Genomic DNA, 8,952 nt, shown 5'->3' on the forward strand with positions numbered 1-8,952 from the left:
GACTTCAAACTATACTATGAGGCTATAGAAATCAAAATAGCACATTAACAGTACAAAAACAGACACATAGAACAATGGAACAGAATAGAAAACTCAGAAGCAAGGCTGCACACTTAAGGCCGTCTGATTTTTGACAAGGCCAACAAAAACAAACAATGAGGAAAAGGAATCCCCATTCAATAAATGGTGGTGGGATTACTGGATAGCCATATGCAGAAGAATGAAATTAGACCCTTACCATTATCATATACAAAAATTAACTCAAGATGGATTAAAGATTTAAACACAAGACCCCAAACTATAAAAAATCCTAGAGGAAAAACTGAAATACTCTCTTGATATTGGCATTGACAAATGATAAGTCCCCAAAAGCAATTGTCACAAAAACAAAAATTGACCAGTGGGACCTAATTAAAAGAGTTTCTGCACAGCAAAAGAAACTATCAATAAACAGACAACATTGTGGGGGAAAACATTTGCAAATTATGCATCCAAGAGGCCTAATACTCAGAACCTGTAAGAAACTTAAGTCAACAAGAAAAAAACAACCTTATTTAAAAAAATGGGCAAAAGACATGAACAGACACTTCTCAAAAGAAGACATACAAGCGGTCAACAAACATGAAAAAATGCTTAACATCACTAATCATCAGAGAAATGCAAAATAAAACCACAGTGAGATACCATTTCATGCCAGTCAGCGTGGCTATTATTAAAAAGTCAAAAACAACAGAAGCTGGCAAGGCTGCAGAGAAAAAGGAACGCTTATATATTGCTGGTGGGATTGTAAATTAGTTCAGCCACAGTGGAAAGCAATTTAGAGAGTTCTCAAAGAACTTAAAACAGAGTTACCATTTGACCCAGCAATCCCATTACTGGGTATATATGCAAAAGAAAATAGATCACCATATAAAAACACACACACATACTTGTGTGTTCATCATTGTGCTACTCACAATAATAAAAACATGGAATCAACCTAGGTGCCCATCAGTGGTGAACCAGGGAAAGAAAATGTGGTACATACACACCACGGAATACTACACAGCCATAAAACAACGAAAACATCTCCTTTGCAGCAACATGGATAGAGTTGGAAGTCATAATCCTGAGTGAATTAACACAGAAACAGAAAACCAAATACAGCATGTTCTCACTTGTAAGTGGGAGCTAAACATTGAACACACATGGACATAAGCATAGGAACAATAAACACTGCAGAATATATGAGGGGAGAGGGAGGGAGGGAGATGTGGGTCAAAAACTACCTAGTGGGTCCTATGCTTACTACACCTGGGTAGAATATATCCATGTAACAAACCTGCCCATGTACCTCCTGTATATAAAATAAAAGTTTAAAAAAAAAAAAAAAGACAGGAGATCTACTTTAAACCATCAACCTAAAATCACATGGAAACAGTTTTGCAGTTTAAAATAGTTCTTTAAATTTTCATGTCTTTCTGAAGTGTATTATTTCAATCAATATCAGCCAGGAAAGCATTGAATTACTACCAAAAGCCGTTCTTAAAATACTTCCAAGTTTTGCAGGAAAAACTCCCCAAACAGAAAAGGCTGGAAATCTCATGGTAGAAAAATCATGTTAAAAAGCCATCAGAAATCAGAGTCCTGGACCTCAAACTCTGTAACTGAAAATCACTGACACTTAACTTTTTAAATAATAGCACATTTTTCTAAAAATGGTTAACTAAAAGTGCAATGAGAATTCCCTATGCCTGCTCATGGTTAAATAGGAAAACTCGTTGACCTAACATATTTCCATGACATTACATTCTAGAATTGAAGGGCTTTTTTCCCCTCCACTTTTCAGATTCCTGCAATGTAACTTTTCTCCCACATTCCTTTTAAACTTAAAAAAATTTTTACATTTTTTTTAAATGTAAAATTTGACATTTTTACATATGAGTAGTCTTTACTTTTTATATTTTTTCCTTTAAGGACCTTAACTAAAATTATTCATCAATGAAATACTCTATATAGAGGATGCTTACAGTGTTTGTACTTTAAAAAATTTTAAATAATTTCTAAAATAATTTTAATCCCCATTTTCATCTGTACTTACATTCTATAAGCAACATATTTTCTAAACTCTTTCTTCTTTCTTGAGAGACTCTGACTTTTAACAAAACCTATTGGTTATTTAATCACAGCTATACAAAAATTTGTGACCTAAAATGTGAAGTGTGTGGAATAACAGTGAAGATATAGTGACTTACAGTAATTTTATATATGTCCGTAGTAGGATGATTAATGGCTACCCAAAGATAGTAAGTTTAATCCCTGGAACCTATAAGGAAAAAGGGTTTTTGCAGATGTGATTCAGTTAAGGATCTTGAGATTATCCTGTATTATCAGTGTGCAATCAGACTTGTTCTTACAAGATGGAGGGAGATGTGATACAGATAGAAGAGGAAAAGACACATGCACACAAGGAGAAAGCAATGTGACCCTGGAGGCAGAGTGGAATGATGTGACCACAAGCCAAGGAATGCCAGCAGTCACCAAAAGCTGAAAGAACAGATTCTCTTTTAGAGCCCCTGTAAGGAATGTGGCCCTGTTGACTTAAAAAAAAATTTTTTTTTTTGAGACAGGATCTCACATGATCACGGCTCACTGCAGCCTTGAGCTCCATGGCTCTGGTGATTCTCCCACCTCAGCCTCATGAGTAGCTGGGACCACAGGCATGTGTCACCATGTCTGGCTAATATTTTTGTATTTTTTGTAGAGACAGGGTTTCGTCATGTTGCACAGGCTGATCTCAAACTCCTGGGCTCAAGCCATCCTCCTGCTTCAGCCTCTCAAAGTGCTGGGATTATGGGTGTGAGACATCACACCTAGCCCCTGTTGACATCTGATTTTGGTCTAGTGATATTGATTTCAGATTTCCGTTCTCCAGAACAATGAGATAACAAATTTTTGTTAAGTCCCAAATGTGTGGTAATTTGTTACAGTAACTGCAGAAAACTAGTATACATTTACCACACGGCATGAAAACATCTCTTAAGAAATAGAGGGGAATAAAGACAACAAAATGAATATTCCATTAATTGGTTCATGTAGGAATGTGAATGAGGCCGATTCCCTATTACATATAGAAGTGTGGAATCAGGTTTGGAGGTGAGTTAAAAACTCATTTGTTCACTTCCATTCCTACTATAGGAACCCTTCTAGTACAATAACCTCCCTTGTAACTGATCATCAAGGACCTGAATCCTTTTAGAGGCAGTGAGCTCACTGTCTCTAAGGCAGTACATGCAGTGGTTGGCCAGCTATAATTCCTTGAAAAAAACTGCATACATCATGGTAAAAATAGAGACAACACCTATTCATTCATTTCGCAAATATTAGTTGAGCATCTGCAATGTGCTAGGCAACTCTTGAAGACGCTGGGGTACCACACAAAAAAAGGAGAAAAAAAGAAAAAATCATTTTGTAATTTGTTACAGCAGCCACAGGAAACTAATACAATGCCAGATAGAAATTAAGTAGAAATAAAGTAGTACCTGTGCTTGAAACAAGAAATTAATAATGAGAATAAAAAATACTAAAAGAAAGAAAAAAACTGAAATAAGAAATTAATAATGAGAATAAAAAAAGTAAAAAAAAGGAAAATACTGAGGCTTTTGATAATAAAATGATGAACTTTATGCATATAACAAGATGTGGTTGGAGAGTTTTTTAAAGTGGGGAATCAGGCCTAATATTAAAGCAACTGCCTTGTCATTCAGATTGAAAACTTAATAACCTCTGGGTGGTGGAGAATAAATGGATTTTCATAAAAGTATAGTTTTTTTTAAAAGAGGGTATACAAATAACTTAGTTAATTATATAATTTTGGTTCTTCTAAGGAAAATCTTGAATGCTATTAAATATTAATATAGCTCACTAGTCTTTCTAATTTTTGCATACCTATTATGTTGTTCTTAGTTCAGCACAATGCTGAAATGCTCAGTAAAGTTGCTTTGAGTATCATGTCATGGCCTCTCTTTACATACAAAGGGGAAAGAGGATGTAAGGTATTTGTGGGGAGATGCATGATCAACAAAGGTAAGAATTAGAATCCTTGTGCCTTGAAGACCAGATGAACCAGATTAGGGAGAGCTTGGATGACCAAGGTTAGACTTTCCTTCTGGAAAACAGAAGGAACTTTATTTTTACTTATTTATTTTTTTGAAGGAATCTTTAGAAGTTAAGCAGAAGAAGACCATGGCAACAGGATCATTAACTGAAATAGCTTAAGGCAGAGGAGAAATAGAAATAATAGACCAGAAGATGTAAGGTTAATGAAGAATTGGTATATAAACAGATAGTTTCATCCAGTGAGAAACACTGAGAGGGACAGAGAGAGAGAGAGGCAGGACAGTACAATTGAAGAACCCACAGAATTTATTAATCTTTTGGATAAAGGGGGATGAAGAAAGATAAGTCAAACGTTTATCCAGGATTTTAAAAGTAAGTGATGGGCGGAGAGAAACACCAATAAGAAAGAATAATTATGAAGGTGAGATGTGGTAGGGTAAAAAATAAATAATCAATGTGAATTTCCAAAGAGAAATATTCAGTGCAAGATTAATCATGCAGAAATGGAATAAAATAAGAAGGTGGGATCAGATTTTCCCAACAGAAATGCATCAAGCCGCACCGATCAATTTTGTGTTCTGATTTGCTTTAGTTGATGTGTTTGAATTCCTCTCTGGCTCACTTTCTCTGAAACTGACGAGTAGTGCGAGAGATGGACATACAAGACTAAGCACAAAAACCAGACAGTATGTGGTTTTAATGAAGTATTCTATTAGCCTATGGATAAGATAAAATTCTATCAAGTGGAGCCTGAAATTTTTTTTAAAGGTCTGTGATTGATGTGAAGAATAATGTTTGTAATGGTAAAACTCATTAGTAGCAGTGTCTGAAAAGGAACTGAGGGACGAATGCATTCAAATAATTTGATCTTGGAGATGCAATTTCAATGTCAGTGGCAACCTGGTGTTTTGGGGCACAGAAAATGATACCCTAAAATGTGCACTTAGACATACTGAACTGAAGAAGCAGCCTGAAGTTCTCACTGACCAACTGCCCCCACCCCCACTCCTGTCTCTCAACCCTCTGTCTCTCCTAAAACACAGGATGAGGTAGGTCATTCTCTGAAAGTTCCTTATCTACCTAGAAACTGGACCTTCCAGAGAGGAACGCAGTTGCTTTTGGTCCCTTTCCTAAAATTCCATTAACCAGAGAAGATTGAAACTCGTATCACAGAGGAAGATCCTGAAAATTAAGCACCACACCTAGAGCCCAGACATGTTTGTTCTCCGATCCCATTCAATTTACAGATAATAATTGACAAGCTAATTTCTGTTTCTTGGATCTATTCATTGCTCCTATAATCATTGACTACCCCTCTAAATTATCTATGGTTCTCCACTTCCTTCTTTCCAATGAAGAGGCTATGTAAGCTTCAATGATCTGACCATTCTTTGAGTTTCCATAATTTTTTGTTTGAAGTGCTTACATTAATAAATTTGCTATGCTTTCCTTTTGTCCACCTGTCTTTTGTTATAGATGTGTTGGCTGTGCCCCTTTATGATGGGCAGGAGCAGGGCCACCCCATTTCCACCTCTAAACTGGGATGGTGGAAAGATCATAGGTTGCATCGGAATCCCAGTAATTTATTTACAAGGTGTGGTATTGGGCAAGATGTTCAATCCCTCTGTATCTTATTTTCCTTACTGTAAAAATAAATGCTGTTCTTTTTGTGGTGAAAAGACTTAAAATCTACTGTCTTCGCAATTTTCAAATATATAGTATCTCAATAACTGTAGTCATTGATGATGTATAGTAGATCTCTTGAAGTTATTCCTCCTAACTGAAATTTTGTCCAATCCACAATGTACACCTATATCAAAACATCATGTTGTGTACCATAAATAGATAATATTTACAATTTTTCAGTTCAATAAATTTGAGATTAAAATAAACTTAAAAATTTCTGTTGATAGCCATGTTGTGAGGATCCAGTATTCCCGCTGTGTGGAAAAACAAAATTACAATGTCTATCACAGTTCCTGTAATTTACAGATACTCAACACAAGTTAATTTCATTATTAGTTTTTTTGAGACAGGGTGTTGCTCTGTTGCCCAGTCTGGAGTGCAGTGACATGATCATAGCTAACTGCAGGCTCAGACTCCTGGGCTCCAGTGATCCTCCTGTCTCAGCCTCTGGAGAACAAGCATGCACCACCACACTTGGCTAACCTTTCTTTTTTTTTTTTTTTTTTTGTAGAGATGGGATCTTGCTATGTCACCCAGGCTGGTCTCAAATGCCTGGCCTTAAGTGATCCTGCTTCAGTCCTGCAAAATGCTGGGATTATAGATTTGAACCACTATGCCTGGCTTTAATTTTATCTTTATATCCTATTCACTTCTTATACACACACATAAGGAAAAAAATCTCTGTTTGTTAGGTAATGTTCAGTTAAGAAAAATGATTATATTGCTTTGTGAACAAAGGCTCAGGTCAATGTATAGGTAATCAAAGTATATCCTTAAGCTCATATTGTTATACGTGTGAATTCTATGGTATTGACAACATTTCTCAGGTTTTACATTACATGAGGATAAAACACAAAACTGCACCTGTATCCTCTGAATCTATAAAAACGAATAAACAAAAACAAAAGAAAACAAAATTAATGCAATGTAAAATAGAAGAGTTTTATTCAGGTGTTGAACTGTGGTGTTCACGTTTTAGCCCCAAAAGTTCATTGAGCTGTGAAGTATTTATAAGTGAACTTTTCTGTATATAGAGTATGATTTATACAAAATTTAACGTTTTTAAACTTTCTTAATTGAAAAATTTAGTAAAAGTAATAATAGCTGCCATATGTTAAACATTTACTATGTGTCAATGATTGTAAATATATTATCATACTTCATCCTGTGAAAACAAAACATTTCACCTAGTAGCTGATGAAGTAGTCTAGTGTTCAAGCACACAGTGGCAACATCTATATATTTAATACTTTCATACAATAGCTTCACTGCACGCACACTTAAGTCTACAAAGCATGTGTGTATTTAAAATTGTTGTGTGATATAATAGACACTCATGAGGGCAGACATGTTAGCCCCATCCCGAGCTCAGAAGAGAACTGGAACCAACATATAGCAGGATGAACAAAAATTGCTGAAAATTGGCTTTGAGTGAATATTTGAGTTAGAGTCAATGTAGGTTGTCATTATCGTTTATAAATCCAGAGTATCATCCAGCATTTTATTCTAGACAGATTTTACAAGTTTTACTTCAAAGGCACACTGGATTATAATTCTTTAAAAGGATACAGGCATGACTAACATTGAGGCTTTTCAAACGTGACAAACATTCAAGCTTTTCAAAAAGAGCGCTGAATGCTGGGTCTGGTTCAAGTTCATCTCTGAAAAATACTCTGATCATGGAGAAACGAGGGCAAAGTAGGGGTCTCAAGCAGAGCTTTAACAAATACAACATGTTGTGTTTTTAATTCTTGGTTGGAAATGAAAAATGCATCTGACATTTTTGTGAAACAAATCCTATGATTTTTTTTTTTTTTTTTTTTTTTTACCCCAGGAAGAAGAAAGCACATCTCACCTTCAGTGGTCACCTTTATTTTGTTACTTAAACATAATAAAATAAAAAGGTTTTAAAACAGCTTCAAGGGAAAGCCTGGGAGAGAGCTCAAAGAGATTGTAATCAATAAGCATTCAAATTACTCCATGACTTCAACGTTTGAAACATTTAAAGGCGAAAACAATGTGATATTAGGTAAACTAGCAACATTCCTAACAGAGGGTGGTTATACAGCTCATTAAGAGAGACCATTAAGTGACTAACACAATGGCTCTGAGCATTTGTTTGGGTCTCCAACTTTACATAAACCAGTCTCTGCTTTGCAATAATTTAACTAATTTTTTTCTACAAACCAATACAGTCCACCAGCAAATGAACAGCTAATGAAGAGTCGATGCACCCTGCCACACGCTCTCACCTCTCTCCAGGTAATTCTCACTTTGCAAAGATGCTGGATCACTGAGATAGTAAATATTTGAAGAAATAAAAGGACAAAACTAAGCAAAAACAAACAAATAAAACGCTCCACATGGAACACGAGGTCAATTCAGGAAATGTGTTTGTCTCAGAGCACCAGTACGATTTCCTCTCATGTTGAAGTTGTTTTTTTCACTCTGATTTATGCTTCTCTTCATAATTGATTTTTTTAGAATAGATTCATTCTCTGCATTTAAAATGGTCTGACTTAAAACTCAAAGAAACTTATCCTTTAAGTTTCCAGTTTTGCGCTTGTAACTACTGGAAAGCATGTATCTTTCTGTCATTTTTTGATTAGTTTGCATACTTTGATGGTGTCTTTTAGAAATAATAACTTGTTAAGAGTATAAGAGTTCACTTAGTGAATAGTCTTAACTGTGTAATACATTCACATTTAAATCCAATGGTTTAATTGAAATAGGACCTATTTGGAATGGGAACGATGAGCACAGACACATGGAAAATATTTCATGGGGCCGTAAAATACAGACATGAAATTTCTTTTAATCATACATAATGTTTATTGAAAATATATGTGTACTCTCAGAGTTGATGCAGGTGCATATTAAAGGAAAAATATCCCACGCTCTTTTCTCATTTGTCTCTCCTTGTGTTTTCTAAATAAAAATCTAATGATAAGTTCCAGACAAGCTGCATTTTTTTGGAAAAACCGGAGAATGTATCTCTTTTTTCATAAAATGCCAGATTGTATCCATTATTCTTGTGACTCACAGAATTCTAAAGTGTATTTACCCAAACTGAAAAGTTCTGAGCTTACTTGAGGAAGGAAGCATAAAAGCACCGTGAAAAGTTTAAAAAATTCCAATCCATCTATAATTGTTAGAATCCAATAACTA

This window comes from Theropithecus gelada, chromosome 20, assembly GCF_003255815.1.
Source record: "Theropithecus gelada isolate Dixy chromosome 20, Tgel_1.0, whole genome shotgun sequence".
NCBI classification, from domain to species: Eukaryota; Metazoa; Chordata; class Mammalia; order Primates; family Cercopithecidae; genus Theropithecus; species Theropithecus gelada.